Source organism: Pararge aegeria, chromosome 10 (genome assembly GCF_905163445.1).
Source record: "Pararge aegeria chromosome 10, ilParAegt1.1, whole genome shotgun sequence".
Lineage (NCBI taxonomy): Eukaryota > Metazoa > Arthropoda > Insecta > Lepidoptera > Nymphalidae > Pararge > Pararge aegeria.
In genome coordinates, this window is record NC_053189.1 from 5902733 (window position 1) to 5926367 (window position 23635).

Sequence of the window (23635 nt, forward strand, 5' to 3'; positions counted from 1 at the left end):
TCCCATAGTTACCACGCAGGGCAGAAACGTGGGTGAGTAAGTGCTTAGTAGGTGGTAGTAGTAGCACAAAGTGATAATCTCTTAGTCGCCTCGTACGAAACCCGCCGGAAGAGGAGGGCGTTGAGCATTCTGATCTGCCGCCCCCATACGGTTAACATCAATACAATATAATACTTCTTGCTATTTAAACATTCTGTTTTTTTCAGAAATAAGGTGATCCGTAGCAGAACTTCAGCTCAGCGAGTCGTGAAGAGAAATGGAAATGCTTCTTTGTTACTTTATCAACAAACACTAATCTAGTTATTTAGTTGTAACAATTATATATAATTAAAAGATAATAAATATGATTGATTAAATTAAATAATTACACGTGTTTCTGGCTGCTTGTTGACTGCTCAATAGTGTTGCCCAAATGCAAGAACAAGACGAGACTTAGCCAGTCTTGGTCTTGGTCTTGCGCCAATACACCTGGTCTTGGTCTTGGTCTTGGTCTTGCGCTCCCAGTCTTGGTCTTGGTCTTGGTCTTGCAGCAAGAGTCTTGCAAGTCTTGCAATTACCTATTAGTCTATTACTATTTATTAAAGTTTACTTTAAATCTTAGAAAAACGTATTAGAATTGGAACATTGTGAGCTTGAATTAACATAGCCATAGTAAAGATCAAGCAGATTAATAAATAACTGAAGATTTGATAAGAAATTCGAAAAATCAACTGACCTATATGTCGTTTTCCATGGAAGTAACTGTTTCTTAATAAACATTTATGATTTATAAGCTTACATTTGCTAAAACATGTAAAAAAACAAATTAATTACAATAACTTGACTGTATTTTAAAGAACAATACTTATCTGTCTAGAAAGAGATTGAACCCTCAACTTATAAGAAATTTAATAAAAGAGTTTTACGATTTATCATTTATTTGAATAAAAAATAAAATACAACACAAATCAACAGCTTTATCATTAGGTTATGATACTTTATATCAATTCTTTTGACCAAGAATTAATACAAAGTAACCATCTGGCTGACTCATCACTTAACCTATTTCTATGTTTTCTAATTACTAATGATGCTTTAGAAAATAACCTCTCAGCAGGTACTGAAGTTGCAGGTATTGAGAGAAAATCACGGGCCATTTTCGATAAAATCGGATAATCTGTCTCATGCGTCCTCCACCAATCTAAAATCACCAATCTGAAACTTATTTATTCTTTGGAACACCTGTAGGTACTCTTAAAATTCGAAATTATTTTGCATGAATAGTGTCAAATGTTATGATTTCGGCGCGGCGGCAACGATTGTTTTAGATTTCAAAAGAAGCCGCCGGCGCGTGTATCATAACCATGTACTTCCGAAAAGCGGCAAATTTCTTTGAGAAGTAAGTACAAAACCTTTGATGCCGCATTATCAAAGTGCCGATGGTTAAAACATAACTATGCATGCACTCAGTTTGATTTTAATAGATATTTTTTTATTCGCTATGTTTATGGTATTAGTCGTAATGCGCATAGGTCCAGTTTTTCATATTCTTTGATATAGTTTTTTGCGTCTCATAGAATTCCTAAGCGTACCTACCTACCTATACACCGAACTGTTACACCTAACTACTCCGTGAAATAGCGCTAAGTCCTAGCTGCAAGACGCAAGAGTCTTGCAGGCTATGTCTTGTTCTTGCTCAAGTCTTGCACGGTCAGTCTTGGTCTTGGTCTTGCTAAAAATACGCGGTCTTGTTCTTGGTCTTGGTCTTGCAAAAACGCAAGAACAAGACCAAGACTGCAAGACCAAGACTGAATTTGGGCAACACTACTGCTCAATTGAAACCATACATGCGTTTAAATAAACCCCAAATGGCAATATGTTGAGGTAATGAACGTGCACAAAGTATTAACATTTGCTCATAACGTTCATCAGTTCATGAAGCAAATGACGCTTGCAGTTGTATTAAATAACCTCATAAATCATGCATACGTAAATTAACGTGCGCAAATTGGCATTAAAGTTGGCATTGAAGCGGCCATTTGCTTAATATTTACTTTAAATATGTACCCGAGGTAATACCCTCTAATGAAGTAATTACTGGCTATAGAGACTGGTAATTTCCCAGTAGTGCTTTTATGAAGTAAGGACAACTGACAGTTCAAAGCAGTTGGCATTTGTAAGATAATTTTATGAATTTCTGTTCTCGCAAATACAGAATAGCTTGAACTTTTCCCACTAATATTATAAATGTGAAAGTGTGGATGTTTGTTACTCAATCACGCAAAAACCGCAGAACGGATTTGGATGAAATTTAGCATGCATGAAGCCTTTGACATGGAAAAGAACATATGCTACCTTTTATACCGATTCCTTAAGTAGTTTCCGAGGGAAAATTGAAAACTGATTACGAGCTAAGGCGTTGGCAGACAACTTTGAAATTTGGTATGCATGTCACCTATGCTATGAAACAGGACATGTACTTTTTATACCGATCTTCCAAATAGTTCCCGTGCTAGGATTTAAAATTGCGAACGAGCGAAGCTTTAGACCCAATTCTGAAGTCCGCGCAGACGAAATCGCGGGCAGAAGCTAGACATCGATAATATAAAGTGAAACAGGTTCTCGCTGGCTCGGGCAAAGTTCTCAATTATACTAAATACAAATTGGATCATCATCATCATCCTTATGCCCAAAGACGAACAAGGCAATGTTTAAATACGTAACGCCTAATCTAAGTAGATTCTTATGCATAAATCAGCCGTTCACAAATAAGAGTCCTAAGAGTTTGTGAAACGATTTTTTTTCTATACTCAATGCCTAAATCATAAGGCATTTGATTGGCGATGCCTAGGTTTATTGTAAAAGGGCTATTTATGTCCCACAGCTCAGCACAGGCTGCAGAAATAACTATTAGGTAGGTACATTATCGTCTAAACTCTAATCGATCAAATAATAATAAAAGGCAAGATTATACTCCATACAAATTAATCTATATCTATAATTATAATAAAACTGTAACAAGTCAACTAAAGGGCACTACCAAACCTTACTATTTTTTTTCGTTCGTGTCTGTCTGTATCTGGACCGCGCTTTACGCTGAAATTACAGAATAGACTATTGGGTACTTAGTGCTGCTGTTAGCCACACATTATTAATGCAGTCATTTGTTATAGCGAATTAAAGTATTTTTAAAAAGGCAAAACATGTATAGATTCCCGGGACGGGCATTTGCGATTGGCAATGTTTACGTGATTCAAGGTTTCAAATAGTGTGTGATTAAAACTCCAAAAGCAAGAATAGAGACATTATTCCCCCGAACCTCAGTGTTAAAATGTCAGTGGCACTTCCAGTACCATACGTGGCACTTCCAGTACGATTGAAAAAACTTTAGGTAACTGATTTATTGCGGCAGGTGTAGACTATGTTATAATACGCTGCATCCATTAATTTGCGCGGGCGAAGCCGCAGGGCACATCTAGCTGTTAATAAAATGACTTTTTTTTTCTCTTTGTTAGAATCAATATTCTATGCCTAAAAATGTTTTTTTCGACATAGATTGCAATGTTGCGGCCTATGTATAAGAGATAGATCCGTACCTACTTGTGTAGAAAATTGTATTTATCTTTAGTTTGATAGTGCATTTACACAGCTCGGTTACCCTTTTTTTCTTTAAGCAAAAATACCATTATTTCCGACTGGAAACTTATTATTACAAAAGTAAAATATAGGATAACAACTTACGGTTAAACCTTGGGAAATAACTAGCTGTTATATAAATCAATTTTAAAATAATATTGCTTTAAGCGACGGAACGAAACCCCCTGGGTAAAAAGAAATAAACTATACTTAAGAGAGAGGGGCTTAGCTGTCTTAAAATGGAGCCATCTTTTTCGGATCGCTTCCTGTTGAAAGGGGTTTGACGAACGCGCAGCGGTAAGCGCTGTGGTTTTAAGTTGGAGGTCCCGGGTTCGACACACGGCATGGGCAATTTGGGAATTTACAATTTTTGAATTTTCCCTGGTCAAGTCTGATGGGACGCACCCTACCGACAAGACGTGCCGAAAGATTAAGAGTTTCGGTATTTCCCGTTGAGTTGGGTTCGTTTGGGTTGGGTATGAGTTTCATGAAATGACCGTACCAAAAAAACGCCCTTTCAATATAGTGAACATTGTTTTACTAGTCAAGCAGTTTTGTTGATACCCATATTGAGCGAATTGTGATAAAAAATGTAATCCTCCATTTTGTGACGGCGGCCATCATGGACCGTTTTCAAACATAGCTTGAACACTCCCGACTAATTCAGCTTTCAAACAAAAAAAAACAATAAAAATAGGTACTTCGACGACGCCACAAATCAAATTTATAACACCACCGACCTAATATCAAATCCGTCAATGTACGAGTATAACACCCGTCATTTTTGCGTCGGGAGTTAGATCTAAAGCTGTCTATCTAGCTTGGGCTAAACTAACGTTATTGCAATGGAAATCTCTTTAAAAAAACATAATCATCAGTTTTGCGATGGGAGTTAGTTCTAAAGCTGTCTATCTAGTTTGGGCTAAACAAATGTTATTGCAATGGAAATCTCTTTAAAAAAACATAATCATCATTTTTGCGACGGGAGTTAGTTCTAAAGCTGTCTATCTAGCTTGGGCTAAACAAACATTATTGCAATGAAAATCACATAAAAAACCATAATCATCATTTTTGTGACGGGAGTTAGTTCTAAAGCTGTCTATCTAGTTTGGGCTAAACAACCGTTATTGCAAAAGAAATCTCTTAAAAAAATTTAATGATAATATTTGCGACGGGAGTTAGATCTAAAGCTGTCTATCTAGCTTGGGCTAAACAAACGTTATTGCAATGGAAATCTCTTTAAAAAAACATAATCATCATTTTTGCGACGGGAGTTAGTTCTAAAGCTGTCTATCTAGTTTGGGATAAACAAACGTTATTGCAATGGAAATCACTTAAAAAAACATAATCATCATTTTTGCGACGGGAGTTAGTTCTAAAGCTGTCTATCTAGTTTGGGCTAAACAACCGTTATTGCAAAAGAAATCTCTTAAAAAAATTTAATGATAATATTTGCGACGGGAGTTAGATCTAAAGCTGTCTATCTAGCTTGGGCTAAACAAACGTTATTGCAATGAAAATCACTTAAAAAAACATAATCATCATTTTTGCGACGGGAGTTAGTCTAAAGCTGTCTATCTAGCTTGGGCTAAACAACCGTTATTGCAAAAGAAATCTCTTAAAAAAATTTAATGGTAACATTTGCGACGGGAGTTAGATCTAAATCTGTCTATCTAGTTTGGGCTAAACAAACGTTATTGCAAAAGAAATCTCTTAAAAAAATATAATATTTTTTTTTGCGACGGGAGTTAGGTCTAAAGCTGTCTAGCTTGGGCTAAACAAACTTGATTGCGAAAGAAATCTCTTATAAGAACATTATCATCAACTTATTAAAACATTCTATATTCAAATAAATTCTCTAAACCCACTACGATCTCTAAACACCACATAAAGGCCTTATTCATTCAATATGAGTACATTTTGTGCACTGCGTACCTACTCAAGTTCCATTTATTGATGTTGAATTCAATTTGTGCACGGCTTCTTATTTGATGCTCATAATTTGAAATTGCATTCGTATGCCTTTCACGCAGTAATGGATATACGTTATTGGTGGGGTTCATGGAAATTATTAATTTAATATGTGAATCTGATTGTTCTCGTAATTCTAGTATACCTATTTATTTATTAGTTATGGCCTCTACTAAAGAGTCAAAATAAACTACCAACCTTACTTAGGGCACTAAGCTCTTTATTAAACAGGCCTCTATCAAAATAACCCACCTGCCTCAGGCCAGGAAATTAAACGCTCTTTGAAATATGAAGTATTAAGTAAAACTATTTCTAACAGGCTTCGTGTGCGGGTATTAACACATCGTACCGGTAACCACATAAAGGCCTCATTACGGGAACATGACGGCGTATTATGCAGTTCACACTCGTGCCGTACATTTGCCGCTCATTATTTGGATTTGGAACTGGTGCAAATCGGTTCACCGCTTGGGGATTTACCTTTAATGGCAAATAGATTTTATAAACCATTTTAAAGTAGTTATACCATGTTATGTTCCGGCAACTGACTGCGATGTTGGTTAGCATGATCAGGGAGGTGTCGGTTTTCATTTCCGTGTAGAACCATAAATTAGGTACTTGACCACATAAAAACCTCATCACGCAAACATGACGGCGTAATATGCAGTTTGCGCTAATTATTCGAATTTAGAACTGGTTCAAAACGGTTCACCGCTTTAATGGCAAATAGATTTGGTTTTTATGAAGCTTTTTAAGTAAACCATGTTCCGTTTTGACAACTGACTGACTCGTTGGTTAGCCTATTCGACCAGCGAGCTAGAGGTATTGGTTTCCATTTCCAGCTAGAACCCTTAATTTTGTGTATGGTCCGATGCAACTGTACCGTCTGCTGATTGGCTGAATTCTGTGCATCGAAACGCACTAAGTTCGAGAAGTCATAAAGTTTGGTTCGGATTGTAGGTGCTTATTGGATTTTCTGTCAACGAATTGTCTTGAACTGCCACCAATATTTTGTGACTCAATAAAAAAGAATTTGAATCAGTAAGCTAAATTTCATGAACGATTTTACAGCAAGCAACAATGGCAATATAATGGCTACCAGTTGATCCCCGTAAGCGACTGTTAGCCATTCCCAGTTAAAAGGTTTAGAAACCCTGACATTAGCAGCTTCACGCCTCGCTGGCTGCAAATAATGATTGCTTTAAATTGCCGTCTGCGATGGCATTTCTGTTAACTCCTTTTGGTTCCGGAACAATTTCCGTACCAACGGTTCCGAGCTTCTGAGCTTCTGATTTCCACATGCTCACCTATTTCGATAAATTTGCAAAATGGAGGGGAATTTAGAAACCATGTAAGACGTTCATACAGTTTCAATAAAGTTGTTAAGTAGCACGAGTTAACTTTCGAATATTTGTGGGGCTATGTACCTACCTATAGTGTATGCACAGTGTTAAAGTTTACGTGCTCAAATGAAAAAAAAACTTGATTAAGATTTATTGCCCTAATTCGTTATAAATAAGTTTAAATACATTTTTGAGTGAACACCCGGCTAAGTTTGTTGTGAAGCTCGAAGCTTTATTACTAACATGTACAAATGTATGCATCGAAAGTGATATCTATATATGGACAAGTTTAAACAAAGAAGTATTTAATTTTGTCTTTGACTTACGCTTATAACTTTCGATGTCCTTAGAACTTTGATCACGTAAATCAATACCGACTATGTCAGGCTAAAAAAAACTTACCAAATAGTAATTAACGCACAGCTTACATTTGCCTTTTTGTGTTTCTCTGCGATATACAACAAATGTCATTCATTCATTTACTTATTTACATATTATATTCAGTTGAGAATTGAAATATTATATCCAGATATCCACCTGAAGGAATTTCTAAAAGCCAAATAACAAGGATGCTTGCAAGCAATGGGTTCCTTTCACACGATGCAGAATAATTTTTGTTTAATGTTTATTTTATTAAAAAAGAAAAAAACTGTTGAGTTTTATTCAGTTGTCAGTTACAATTATAGGCTTACTTCGAAACTATTATTTTGCATTAGTCTATCCCGTAGAATAGATCACATTACTAACGTAACTATACATATTTTTTCCAATTTTTTTTATATCCTCAGAAATTCGCGAAATCACATATTCCCTGCGACATACCTATTATTATAGCCTCAGGTATCTATGGTACACTGAAAATGACCATATCCAAGAAAGTTTATGAATGCAATAAGTAACTAAATTAAAAAAAACTGTTTGTTACGTAATCCTCTTTTATTTTTATTTTTATTTTAGTTGGTAGTATCTTTTATATTTTTTTTTAATTTATCTCTTTAGTTTTAGGTTCTGTATATTGAAGAACGTCTATATTTCATGATGCATGCAGAGTTAGCCTGTAAGTGGTGTATACAATGTAAAATTCAGAATGTTACTGTTATGTTTATAATAATTTTAAGACATTGTATATAACGTTGGCTTCCTAAATAAATAAATAAATAAATAGAACTAAATTGGTTAAGCCGTATTATAAGGCTTTGGGGTAGTATACTGATCAGGCAATATATTATACTGTCAGTCTGTCACCACAAATATTTGTTAAGTGATATTATTGAGCCGATTTAATTTTGAGAGTACTTTGATGTATTGACTTTGTTATGTCTCTATTTATTTAGGACGGCAATTTCGTATAATAATATAGTTGTTATTTACATACAGGGTTAACAGGATTCTGGAGGACACTGAACAGTAGAAATCTGTTTTTTTATTCGATACAAAGATAGAATATGACCCAATCACATCCCATACTAGAGCCTTTGTAACTAACCTTTTTTCTCTAACGCCAGTTTATTAGTAATCTTTATTCTTCACAGTGTTCTTGGTATTATTTCCTACTAAATGGTTGTCCACTTTACTACGATTTAGTAAAAATTTCAAATTAGAAAAAGAAGTAAATGTTAGAACGCAAATATTTAAAAGTATTTTTTTTAGTTATGTTTAAGATTTTGGGAAATTAGATAAATATTTTTAATGTTAACATAACCGAGTTTTCATAAAATTTATCATTATTTCTATGACTCCAAAAATGCAACAAAAATTGCAAATAAATAAAAACACTAAAAGATATATTTGCAAAATTTTTCTTATTCCAAGAAGGCATCAAACATTGCAGAAAAAATTACTTAACCAGTGCGACTCGTTGGATGTGATCTATCCATATAATGAACGCATGGGTTTACATGTTACTTTTTACATAGTTCCAAATTCGCGGCGCGGGATCGCCATTTCAGCTCCTTGGTACTTCAGCGGGCATTATCCGAGCTGTGTGTTTTGTAAGTAAAAAAAAATCAAAACCAAGTTCAATATCGTACTTAAGTATTTATTTTACCTACTTCGTAAGTGAATATTGTGGGAGTCCAATGATAATATATATTTTAAACAAAATGGTAACCAATAACCACCGCCTACCTGAGTAGGGCGCTGATAGCGCTGAAGATGAATTATATATCCCGTCCAAACAGTTACATCAGTCTATCTAAATAATAATCTTTTGTGCGACACTTCCGTATAGGTACCTACGTCAGCCCTTCGCTTAACTGTCTATCTTATAAAATTGCTAACGTAGGCATATACTTCACTATTCTTATCTATAATGTACCTACTACACCGTGGGATATGTAGGTATCTTAATGATGTTAGCTAGGCTGTAAAAATTCGGAAGTAATTATTAATGCTTAGTAATATTTTATTTAAATATTAACTATACTACAGAAGATAATAAAATTGCGTATGCATTCATTAGGTGCGAGTAAAATTCTCTTAATTCGGCCAAGAAACGCCGAAATTAGTATTATGTACTTTCGTAAGTAAATGGAGAGATAAGACTGTGTAAATAAAATAATATGTTCACACAATATCTCAGATAGATTACCATCAGGTCTTTTGGTGAATCACAGTTTTTTTGCGTTTAAATTAATCGATTTACATTTTTACCATAGTGTTCTGCGTTGCCAGTTGACGCGTATCGCGATTTACAAATCACGACTTTAGATCCATTCATATTTCATTCAACAATCAACGTTCAACGTTTACATTCACAGCTCACTCAGTACTCAGTCTGCGAGCGATCGCGGTATGACGTGGTTGTGTGTTATGTAACCTCAAGTCATTGCCGCGTTTTCGATCTTCGAAAGTATTTGAAACTTTTATTAAAATCAGTGATGTGTTTTTGTGTTGCCATGACATAGTTTTGTGTTGTTCTATTGTGATGTAACACCGACTGTGTGTGTTCATTTGTGTTACAAAGTTTTGAGGTTGTGCAAACAGGCCTCTAAGCGGATTACTTCTTACCCGGCATTTTGTTTAAACATTAAAACAAGTAAGTAAGAAACAATTAAAATTGACGATGTTTTACTAATATTACCGTTAACATAGATAACTATGAGTGCTAAGGTTTTTATCAGTCACGTATGTAGTCATTGAAGATAGATGTTTATTAACGATAATTCTATTGGGTCAAAGACCAGTGTAGCGTGTTACTCAAGTCGAAAGTTCCATGTATTACATTAAGTGTTTATTATGATCCTACCTACAAAAGAACATTTTATTCACCATGCTTGTACTTAAATTTGTACATCATGATTTAAATTTCTTTACAGGTTCATTGTTTTTCCTTTTCTATATTTTTTATGAAACCAAGCGATCCTGAGTCATTTACATTCGCATCAGCATCAGGTTTTACTATAACGATTTCACGAGTGGTCTTAGTGAATCGACTTTTACCTAAACTGCATCATATAAATTAGTACTTATGGTCTGTACAATAAGTGAGCTTACAAAAAGTGACATATGAAATCAATGTTAAAGTACCTACCTAATCAAAGGCTGCCCCAACATAGGTATATAATGACTATGTTTAACCAATATTTCAATTCATCAATACGCCCCCAATATTATTGACAATATACAGATCATTGTTAATAGTAATGACGTATGTGCGGGCAGCCATAGTCCACAGATCAACAAGAAATTAACAATTCTTATTTCTGTTTTGACGAAGTCGATTCTTCCCTGAGTAACCTAAGATTTATTGCAGCTATAGATTCGTAGTTCATACACGTTAAACTATGAGTGACCTGCTAGGTAATAAAAAAAAAAAAAAATCGTGGACGAATGTAAGGCTAAAATATTCAAAGATCTTTCTTTATCTCTTCAAAAGAAACAGGATAAATAGTGACAACATGTTCAGGAATTAAGAAGTATATTGAGATAATATTAAAAAAAAATAAAAGCATCAGTCACGTTTTTAGGCCCACTTTATAAGCATTCATTGGAACTTATTAATCGACGAGGTGTAGGTAACTCTTCAATAAAGCACGGAATAAATACTGACGAGTTGTTCAGGGAGACAAAAATACACTAAGATGATATTTCATACAAACTCATAAGTGATTTTTTACAAGTACGCCCACTTTAAATAATAAATAAATAAATATACTACGACAATACACACATCTTCATCTAGCCCCAAAGTAAGCGTTATTGGTACTAAGATAACTGATGAATAATTTTTATGAATAATATACATATACATAAATACTTATAATATATCGATAAACACCCATACAATGAAAAACATTCATGTTCATCACGCAAACACAACATTCATGTTCATCATCCAGTTGTGGGAATTGAACCCACGGACTTGGACTCGGAAAGCAGGGTCGCTGCCCACTGCGCCAATCGGCTGTCAACTGTAACAATATGTAGCATCACGCTTCGATCAAAAGTTGTAAAAAAGGGATTCATGATTCCTTTTGGTAGCTTATGTGGCGTGCGCTGCGTAAACGGTCTAAGTTGTGCAAAAAAAATAAAAAACAAAGTCCACGTCAGCAACTTTTTTTTTTTTATTTATACTCTTTATTTGTACACCACTCAGAAAAACGAGAAGAAAAAAACACATGAAAAATGAAGCCGGATACAAAAGGCGGCGTTATCGCTGAGTAGCGATCTCTGCCAGGAAACCTTAGGATTAGGAAAACTAAAAAGAAAAACGAATAGGTGGGGTACACTTTTTATCCCCCACTATCAATGAAGCAATCGGTCTTGTCTCACTTTATAACCTTTGGTTTCAACAATGCGTTTTCGCGATTGTGTTTTAATAAGCTTGATTTATTCATGTATTATTTATTTATTTTAATAATGATCCTGTCCGAATACGTACGTTGTTCATCATAATGTAAAAAAAAAAACTAAACTAATGAGAACGGAACGACGCCGCGGACAAAAGCTAGTAAAATATTATTCCTTATTAACTTCCTTATTAACTACGGAAATCTAGATAGAATAAAAATTATCGGTAATTAAGGCCTAATTAGGAGGCGGTCACGGCCGGTGTTTAATGAGGTAAACCTTCATTTCAAGCTGTAATTGAAAAACTACCTTTAAAGATATTAAAATATTATCTATGTGAGAAAATTGTGTTTTTTGAGTAACTACTTTATGCAAATTTTAGAAGAACTGGCTTTTTTACTCGTCCCTGAGGTTCTAAATAATATTATTGTTAATTGTTTTAATATTATAATAATAACAAGAAACAAAAAAGTATATATGCATACTACATAGTAACATACATAAATTAATGTCCATACCTACTCCATACGTAACCATAAAACTTAATATTAAGACATCTTGCAAACTACCACATTATATTACATACTAGCGATCTCTCGCGACTTCGTTCGCGTCTAAGTCAACCTTAAAAGATAGATACATAGACATATATTTTTAGAACTTTTAAAGGGGACCAACTTTGTCATACAACATGATTTTGTCAAAACTTTAACAGTTTACGTAGCGCACGCAGCGGAAGCTCACAAAATGCAAAAAACGATTTTGAAACATTCTTCATTGTCGCTATGGTCCTTTTGGTCTTAACATGATGGTATATAGCCTATAGCTTTCCTCGATAAATGGGCTATCCAACACTGAAGGAATTTTTCGAATCTGACCAGCAGTTCCAGAGATCATGGCATTCATGTAAATAAACGAAGAAACAAACAGATATAAGATTATTTTATTAAAATGGTATATGAAAACACGATTACAGCCACTGTTTCTTATAGTCATAAAACTTAAGGTTGCACTTGCACCTATCCAGAGGCAATACGTACCTACTGTTACATCTCTAAAATAATAGTATACATATTCATCATCATCATATCAACCCATTACCGGCCAACTACAGGGCACGGGTCAGAATGAGAAGGGTTTAGGCAGCAGTCTACCACGCTGGCCAAGTGCGGATTGGTAAACTCATGCCGTTGCCATTATGGAGAACTCGCAGGTTTCGTCACGATATTTTCCTTCACCGTTAAAGCAAGTGATATTGCTATTGTTTAAATTAGAAACGCACATAACTTCAAAAATCAGTGGACCCAACTCTATCGCCTCGAAAGAAACCCGAAGCCATACACACTAGCAATCACCGCTTCTTTTATTGCATGCTTATTGTTTTCATATAATTATTGATTTGCGTAACAATAAAGAGGAATCAGCGATATGTCTGTCGTTCCGGTATTAGCCGAACTTTTGTTTAGCTACGGACCTAGTTTCTGATTGCTGGCCTGGCTCAAAATTCAGCTAACCTCTTCAGCACAAATTGCTGAAAAGTGGGTAGTTTTGTGGGCCCGGTATATTTTATTTTTATCTTATATATTTTTATACTATTTATTACATTTCGACTAAGACACCGGGAGGTATCTTTTCATTGTTCGAGTCCATGTAGGACTGAAGTGTATCGAAAAAGCAGTCGTATTTATATCAAAATACCTACAAACACAATGTCATGAACGTTGGTTTTTAATAAAATTTGTAAAATCCTAATCAATTTAGTAAAATATCTGGTAAATACAAATTAAGTAATATAAAGTTTAATTGTTTACCCACTTTATAAATTTACTGTAACTGAAAATAATTTATTTTTCTATAACTATTTCTTGCCCTTGGGATGCGAGTGTTTTGTGAAAACATAATATCGGACGCATTTGCCAGAAGATGCTTATTCGCACTTGTTTAAAAGGTATCCAGTTAATTAGGATCCGGAAACGCATGTGCGTATGTAAAGCTTAACGCAAATTGCTTTATTTAATTTGCCGAGATATCAACGATATATTGTGATAAAACCGGTAACGCAGAGTTAGTAGATCCTCGAAGCTGTAGGCAGATGGCATCGAATAGGTCGTAGTGAGCTCTTAGACCCAAGCGGCATAATATTTGGAACTCCCTGCAAAAAAGCCAATGTCCACCAGTGGAACTCCACTTATTGACGTGACGATGGTGATGATGATGCTGATAATGATTGTGATGAAAACAAGCCCGTTGTCTTGTCTTGCGAAATAAGAATGGTAAATGGTAGACTCCATAGCACAAAACTTTTGCGAATAATGAAAAACTTATTTCACAAACATTAAAAAGGCATTTTTCACAATTTGCTCTTCCGCAAAGTTCGATATCCCGGATCTGGGCGCATGTCGCCGGATAGGATAGAGGATACACCATAATGCTGCTATTAATGATAACATATTGTAGAAGTTGGACACGTGAGATGTTTTGTGAAGCACTTTCGTGAAGTTTGCGAGAGGCATAAGCAATATTGGGCGATTTATTTTTTCAATACTGGACCTAATAACTTAATAGGCGATGATAATTCTTTTAATAGATTTCTAATAAAAGCAGATAGTTCTATAGTAATCTCTTAAATTAGAGGTTACAGTTTTTGCCATACTTAATATATAAATAGCATTTGGAAAAAGTTGATAGTAGTATTAGGCATACTTAGGCATCATCATCATAGCTATTACTTTACATTAGTATTTCGTAGGGATTTTCAAATTTCAAATTTCAAGGTCAGCACGATGATTGCAAAGACTGGCTATTTTAACAAAAATATTAAGGAATCGCAATAATTATTACAAGGAACAGTTTTATGAGCGTAAAATATATTAGACACTGCTATTTATTGTGAAATAAAACTCAATCTTTTCATGGCCACGGATTTCCGGAAAGGGTTTCCAAGGATTCTCGGGAAATGGCATAAATTAAAAAAAAATAGGGTGAAACCTTTTTACAGTTAATTTTTCAATTTCCCAAGTTTCCGGGATAATAAGAATCCCGCAGAGACTTGTTTCGCGGGGGCTCAAATTTTCAAATCAAAACGTTTCCGGTTTCAGAGAAAGAAAAGGAAATTGAGTGAATCCTTTTAATTTCCATAAATTTCCGGTATACTTAACTGATATGGGGTCCCATGGCTCAAATTATCTCCTAGAGTGTGGTGTACCGTGAAACCCTTTACGGTTGGTAAGTCTACACAATATATACTCTTACTCCGTGCTCCGCGTTCATTAAGCCTTCAGTTCCGGTTATTATCACTGACGTTAATGATATTCGTTAACCCTCGGTGGAAAGTTAATCTAATCTGGTTACTTAGCGACTATTTATGTAATATAATTAGATTATTTTTAGTAATTGTTTTAAGATAATGCGTAAATTACGCTACTTTGTAGTTAATAAATAAGTTTTAGGGATTTAGAGGCTAATACCTACTTTATAAATCGAAATAATATCAAAATCGGTTTGGCTTGATTTGTTCAAAAATATCATCACGAAAAACTGATTTAATTAAACTATCGGTTTCCCATACAAACCTTAATCAACTATTCTACACAATATTCTCCAAGCCACAGCGTCGTATCGTGTTGGGTGCGTTACAAGGTACTTATACTAATAGTGCTAGAGTTAAGCCCTTTCAAACCAAATAAACTATTCAGGTTTATGAGTTAAATATATAATATAAATATTAACGGTACCTAACTTCGTCTTGCCGGTAGGAAACTAGTTGCGGCCGAAGGTCAAAGTCAAGGTTATACCGTGACTTAGGTTATAAGGTATTTAACTGTTCTTTAAAAAAAAAAAGACCTATTGTTATAAATTGCCTTCATGCGGGAAATGACTCAGAAAGGTCAGATGTAATCGTTCAAAAGGCTTCGATAAGGTAGGCATTACACCTCCGCGACGGAAAATGTTAGGAGCAAACAGTGAGGTGGGTACAGCTGATAACTCCCTTTAACCTTCACATTTGCCTACACAGCGTGGAAAGATAAAGGTGTACTCATTGTAAAGTACTGCCTCGTGTGTCTAGTGGTTAGTCGGAATCTATATAATAAGGATGAATAGTTTTTTTTAATCTTAATTATTGACGGACCACTGACCAAGCACGCTCATAAACTCATCAACACTTCACAGGGCATGCAAGGAGCACGTCTTGCAACATGCCGCACTGTGTCCATCAATTCGAGACGTAGGTGTTTAGCCTCATATGCCTGTTATTAGTCCCTGGGTTCGATTCCCAGTTTAATATATTATACTATTGAGATTTTTAGTATCGTCCTGGAGTTAGGACTTTCAATCAGTCACCTTAGAGAGCACGTTGAGCAGACAATCCCGGTTATTAAAACTAACGTGATCGTTAAAGCTGGCGGTCTTTATACCTGTTCTGTTTCCCAATCCTGAGAGCAGTAGGAAAGTGCACGCTGATGATGATCAGAGTATTTATCAAGTAATTATGTGTGTGTTGTCGTATATTATTTGTAGTATATTTATTTATTTATTTATTTGGTATAATTATAATAATAAAAATAATATTTACACCTGCTTGTTTTATTCATGTTACCTACTGCATCCTGACTTCTGTACTTTTCTTCTTAGTGCGTTATTGCTGCGTAAAAGAAACAAACCAATTCACTTTAACATTTATATTCTGTCTCTTTATTTCCAGCATGAATTCACAAAAACAAACTTGCGTTTTAGTATTCTACAACCTTTCCCATAGGAACCGTCCATTTTATTTAACGGGATAAAATGTAGTCTCGCATAAACTAAAAATAATAATTTTGACAATTTAAAAAAAAATATGTTCATACATTTTATTCGACGATAAGTAATACCCAAACAACCGCTCGTCGTGCTATGAGGTTTTATTAGGCCGTAAAAAACCCTCTTTCCCCTGTCGAATCGCGGTTATATCCTTGATTGTGTGCTCCGATTGTCGGGTCTATCTGCCCCAATGTTAAATTCGGCCCAGTGGTAAATTTATATCTTGGCCCAATAGTAAAATATGTCTGATTATAGCCAGTCTTCAGCCAAAGGGTTAAAGACAACGTAAGGGATATAATATGTTATTTTTTTTGTTATAATTAGTACAGTAAGTGGCCATGTAGTCCTTTATTATGTTTACAATCCAATATGATGACTGTTCTATTGAACCCGTCCTATGTCCTTAGTTATGAGCTGGTTCGTGGGAACAGATTTTTTTTTTATTTACTCACTGATTTTTGGCTTTTATGCCACCTGTCAGGTGATTAAAGCTGCTTTTGGTTCTCTTGTGCGTAAAAGCGAACTTGTTGAAAAATCTACTATCTTTCTTTGAAGGCCTTTGAAGTCTGCTTTTGGAAATATTTTTCGTCAAAGGAAAAACTTGAATAAAATATTTATCACATTCAAACATACTTAAGAACAAACGCTGTGGCAAAATGATTAGAAAGGAAACTATTGAAATTGGGGGCTCTGTAGGCTACGAATGTCATCTGAAATTAAAATAATTGTGTTGACTAAAATTATCTCTGAAATTAGGTTATGCCATCGGTCAAAGTCTGGGATGAAATTTTTATTATGCGCATTTGAATCTGTAAGATCAAAACTGACTTCAAGAACAGCCTATAATTTTGTTAAGTCTAATTTTTTTTCACAGAGATTTAAACTTGAATAACATAATTCTTACTTTATGAGCGTAGGTATCCTTCTCAGCGTTTTTATCGCTATTCGACAGCAGGCTAATTATGTGCTTTCGGGACTTTTAAAATTGGGACAGAAAAACTAAATAGTAGAACTTGAATTAAAATAATTATACTGGCTGAAATTAGGGTACGGTTCTACTTAACTTGACCACGTTTTATAATGCGCATTTGAATGTGAAAGATTAAAACAGCGGACTTCCAACAACGACCTCTAATTTTGTAAAAGCTAAAAGTTTTCACAGAGCACGGAAATATTAAAACTGTTTTGCATGCAGTGGGGTATGTGAGCCAGTTATGTTGTTTTTGGATTGCACACAGACAATGCGACGTTCCATATGGTTTTGTATTCCGATATATTGTGCGTCACAAGAAACCATGGTTGCGTCTAATAGAAACTGGAGCATGCCGCCAAAGGTAGCTTGTAAAAAATTTGAATTCGTGACTACGATAGTTTAGTTTATATATTTGATGAATGACAATGAGGACACAACATCTCTACTCTATATCCTATATATAATACAATCTATATACTATATATAATACAACCAAAGAAGAACCTTTTTTTACTTTCCTTGCGCAGCAATATTTTTATGAAGTTCCTTAAGCTGTGCTGTAATAAACACATAGGGTCGATTCGAGGCCGCTTAACCTTTTAACAAAGTATTATAATTAAACGTTTCGTTCCGCGAGTTTGACTTGGCGGATTTGTTATCAATCATAACTTGAATATAAAACTCGGTATCAAGTCTATATTGTACATAATACCTTTAATGGCTACTAAATACGATTCGAAAAAAATAAGATTAAGCTACGGGTGGAATTTGAATCCTAATTCGATGAAATAGCTCTTGAAAGGGCAATTCGTACTAGAAGTGGAATATTAAGAGGCTCTGACCCTAAGCGGAGAGAAATTTATGGTCTTTGTAGGAACTTTGTCCCGTTTAGCGGCTGTAGTTACTTGCGTTTATTTTATGGTGTCGTTGTCTGCGATCTATCGTGTAAGGTTTCTTAACTTTCATCTATGTTCTTTATGTATAGTATATGTAGGTTGACCGATTTATAAGAAAACTTTCCTGTTCAACGATTTTATTAGAGCTAGATACGTACCTTAGCGCAGAGTAAATTGGATGGTCCAGATGTCCAATGCACTAGAAACCATCGTCTTTATCTCTTGTTGACTGGAAGAACCATGCGGATCCCCGGGCATTAAATACCCCAGCACGCACCTTTTATTTTTCTAATTAACATGTATTCTAAGCAATTAAAATATCATCAGTGAGGAAACCTGCATGCTTGATAGTTTTCCATAGTGTACTCAAAGGTGTGGAGTTCACCAATCTGCACTGGGCCAGCGTAGTGGACTACGACCTTAATCCCTTCTCACTGTAGAAATGCCCTGTACTGAGCTGGTAATAGGTGTTCCAGGGTATGTATGATGATGATGATGTTGAGGATTTCAATGATTAAACCTTGACCCTTTCGATTGAATAAAAAAGCTAAGTAGTCAACCTACTTACTCCATTATTTTCAAAATTTGTCAACGTCAATTTATTCGTTCCGCACATATAGACTTCCGGCTATCTACTTCTTGGAAAGGTTACTGTATGGAGCATCTTTATTAGGTCAATTTGCAAAATTCAAAATTCATTTATTTCAAGTAGGCCTAATTAATAAGCACTTATGAAACGTCAAGACTGTTTGTAGTGACTCTACCAACGGTTCGGAAGGCAGATTCCACTGAGAAGAGCCAGCAAGAAACTCAGCAGATTGCTCTTTTTCGACATCATTTTAAAGTTTAACAATCTTTAGAATTTTTCTGTTTTGTGAGAGATGGGAGCGGAGTGGCCTGCTTCCAAGCAGCCTTGTTGTTTAGGAATTCATCAATCGTGTAGTAACCACGATTTATTAAATGTGTTTTAATATATTGTTTAAACTTAGGTAAAGGTAGATCTAATATTACCTTCGGTATCATGTTATAAAAGCATATACCCATCCCCACAAAGGATTTCTGTACTTTTCTCAGACGATATGCAGATATCACTAATTTATGTCTGTTTCTAGTTAGTCGACTGTTTATATCGACTTTTTGTTTATAATTACTTATGTTTTGTTTAATAAAGATAATATTATTATAAATTAATTGCGAGGCTACTGTAAGTATACCTATTTCTTTAAATTTCGTACGAAGGTATTCGCGTGATCTAAGTTTATATATCGACCGCACAGCTCTTTTCTGTATTATAAATATAGTTTATATATCAGCAGCTCTGCCCCATAACAAGATCCCATACGACATTACACTATAAGCAAGAAGTGATATTATTGCAATTCTGTTGATAGGTCGGTTTTCCGTGGAATAGGATAGCACTACTTCTAGACCACCAACCTGGTGAAGCGTAATGGGTCATTTTTTTAGCCCTCTCTCCTATGTAATAGAAAATCAGTGCCCAGCTATGTTGTACATCAATAGGATTATGATGACTTTAGTTAGTTTATAGCTTTGTCTGACAAAATTGGTACCATTCTTCATTCCAAGCTTCTTTTATCAAATGTCCCGAGAGTGTTATAGTCCCGAGGAGAATACGGTTATAACTTTGCAATTGTTCATTGTAAAGTCAACATCTCCTGAGGGATCTCGGAGCCAAACTAGCGAAGAGAGCTTATTTTGGAATCGTGTGGAGTTGTTTCAATTCGAATTTTAAAGAAAAATTTATGTTAAAATATTACAAACTAGTTGATTCCCGCGGTTATACGTAATTTCGAGTTAACTACGGGTCGTAACGAAATATACTGAGCATATAATAATTTATGTTAGTTCTGTATATAATAGGCCTTGTGCAAATTAATGCTTGCATTAATTAGTTTAAAAACTCTGAGCAAACAAAGTCAGAGGCAATCTAATCATAAATATATTAGATTTCTGTGGCTTTGCTTCATTAGCTTTAACTCCGCAAACTCAAACCGAGTTACTGCTGATGTAAAATCCCCCGCGTATATTACTTAATAATGTATCCGTTTGACAACCCCGAGTGATTGACGTTGGAACCTGAAAGTAAATTAATTAGCTGGGCTCAGTGAACACGCTTGTGCACTACTTCCGATCCAATCGGCTTCTTATATAATCTGATATAATCATCATTATTATATTGAACTAGCTTCTGCCTGCGACTTCGTCTTCGCTTAGTGTAGTTTTGTTATCAATCGGTTTTTGTATTCATATATATACGATAGGATCAAATGATAAACGACTAAGACACCGGGAGGTATCTTTGCATCGTTCGAGTCCATGTAGGACTGAGGTGCATCGATAATGCAGTCGTATTTATATCAAAATACCCACCACCTCAATGTTATGAACATTGGTTGTTAATCATATATAATTTCAATTGCTTGTTGAAAACTATTTATTAAAATATCTGGCAAATGTGAATTTATAGTTTTGATAACTATAAATTCAAGTTTAATTATTTACCCACTTTATAAATTTACTGTAACACAAGTCTCTCTTTAAACTTTATTCCAACAAGAGAAATATGTAAACGGGAAAAATACATACTAACTAATAAATTTTATACCAACCATGTATTTTATACAAACTTGAATACTATGTGGTAGAACTAGCTTTCAATAGATATTCGAATTTTATAGAAAATGTGTGACAACCCAGATCAACTGAAACGTCTGCGTAACCCATTCTAGTGTACAGGCGTGATGTTTTATTGTTTGATCGCGTAAACAATGCATATTTATGTAATTTATTAAAGAGTTCCGTTGTCTGTATCCAAAACTCTTTATCAGATCGGAATAATCGCCCTTCGAACAAACAAAAACGTAAAACAACCGAATTGATAACCTTTTCCTTTTTCAAGGAAGTCTGTTGAAAATCGGAGCGAATCCTTGTCGGATTCAGTTAGTGCACGAGCTCTCGAAGGGTAAACTAATTATCCGTCTTTATTTAGAAATTCCAGTAATATCGGATCGTTTTATGCGATATGGGATGAAAGACATTCTTAGTGTTAATAATAAACTAGTAAAGGTTAGAAAATAATTTACGTTAATGTTTTAAATTAACAGATAAAGAGTGTAAAATATATCGTAATCCGAGAAAATAATAATTAAATTATCATTAAGGTGTCATATTAACACGAATTATATTATTATAAAATTATTATAAGGTAAATTATTATTATTATTATTCCCTTCTTATCTTATGTATAAATGCAAAGGTGCTGTGTGGAAGATTGACAAACCGACTCATGTCCGTTTTCACTGAATCTAGGAATCGCATAAATCGATTGTCTAGGCGATGTATATGGAAAAAAACGTTTCACAAACTCTCAGGTGATAACTATTGGTCAAAGGTTGATATACATCAACTAACTAAGCATGCGCTTAGGAATATCCTTAGATTAGGCGTTATTAATAGGCGTTGTCTTGTCGTCGTTAGTAAAGACGAAAAATTGTCACTTTCGCATAATAATACTCTTTAGCAGATTTCTTAGGATTATTTGTATTACACTGAGACCAACATTTATTTGCCTATGAGCCTGTTAATGTACATTAAGACAAAGGCCTCCTATCTCACAGCAGAGAATTAAAGCATAGACCCACGGACGCTATTCCGATGCCGGTTAGTGATCAAATCCCCCGTCGTTTAAAGCTCACCCGCTTTGAAGTAGCGTGGTGCTCAAAAACCCGTTATCAGGCTTCTTATGAATATTAGTAGGTATGTTATCCTTCACTGTTATGGTATCGTTGAAGCATTACCAAAACTCTGGGTCCACTAAAGCTCTGTTGTGCCGTCGGAAGGGGGAATTTCGCGCTCTGTAATCACCAGATATTCGCAATTCCTCGAGTTAGTTGTTAGCACCACAATGGATCCGCATAATTGGATTTAGCAATCCAAGTCTTGGATATATAATAATGCTAACTGCTAACTTGATATACTGATTGCACTTATGCTGTGTTGCGAAACACTGATAATTTTAATGTTACAAATTCTTGTACGGCGTCAGAAATCTTATGTTTATATTGAGGCAGACATTATCCAGTAGGTATATAGTTTGCTACACAGATCAAATAACAAAATTGCAAATGATACTGTTGTGACCTCCTAAGAATGCTCCGTAAACGCATTATCGTGGAGCGGAACGTAGGTATTTTGACAAAATTATATTACGTAGAGATTCTAATATGTCCACTACATAAACAATACCATGATCATCATATTAACCTATTACTGGCCTAGAATGGGTTAAGGCCGTAGCCCGCCAAACTGGCCCTGTCTAGATTGGTGGACTCCATACACCTTTGGAAACATTCTGGAGAACTCTCAGGCATGCAGGTTTCCTCACAATGTTTTTCCTTCACCGTTGAAGCAAGTGATATATTAACTGTAATATATAATATACTCTAGTATAAAAAACTATAAATAGAACTATACAGAGTAATTGTCTGGTTGACGCAGATAATAGTTTTAACTTAATGTTCATTGTAATGTTTCGTTTCAGAGAACTTGTTTACATTTCTCTAAGATAAGTATGTGACTGTTAAGGCAATCCTATGTAACTTTTGTTTCACAGGCAACACTGCACTCCGCAGCTCAATTGTTATGTCAAACGGACTGTGGAACTTTGCCCGCTATAATTACAAGCAATTCGTAATTTCTCGAGTCGGTTGTTAGGGGCACAATGAGGCCGGATAATTGGAATTGGCAATCCAAATCTTGGATGTTATTACGTTCCTATGTTTTGATAACTTAATGTTATTTTCATGTCACTTAAAATTTACAGTATCAACTTACTAGTGATCGGTTGCAACAGTGGTTAGCTGGTTCGACTACGGTCCTGAATTTCCGGCCTGTTCTGGATATTACTGATAGCAATTAATGTTACGAGTTTTTTTGTCTTGAAATGCTTTTGAAGCTACAGCGTTGACCAAATTGGGTTTCAGATGGTAAACAACATCATCATCATAAGAAGAAAATGTACTTACTAAAACAATATGTCCGGAAATACAATTTACTAGCTAGAGAATTGTCAGTTCCACACCGATTTCCAAAACCAGTGAAGACAGATGTCTGTCTTTCAATCCAAATCCAATAGAAGACTTCCAGAACAACCTCAATCAAACTAACTGCAATTAGAATATCGAGTTAGAACTGCTTTAGATGCAGACTTCAAATTGTTAAATTGA

The 23635-nt window shown here is 35.0% G+C and overlaps 1 protein-coding gene across 3 annotated transcripts in view; it reads left to right on the plus strand.

The window, feature by feature from the left end:
* The first annotated feature begins 9716 nt into the window (after window positions 1–9716).
* The window catches only part of LOC120626800 (angiotensin-converting enzyme-like), a 125260-nt gene continuing 111341 nt past the window's right edge, over window positions 9717–23635 (plus strand). For all 3 annotated transcript variants that reach the window (XM_039894549.1, XM_039894551.1, XM_039894550.1), the window contains exon 1: window positions 9717–9966. The gene's annotated coding sequence lies outside the window, so the exon portion shown is untranslated. The remainder of the gene's footprint in view (window positions 9967–23635) is intronic.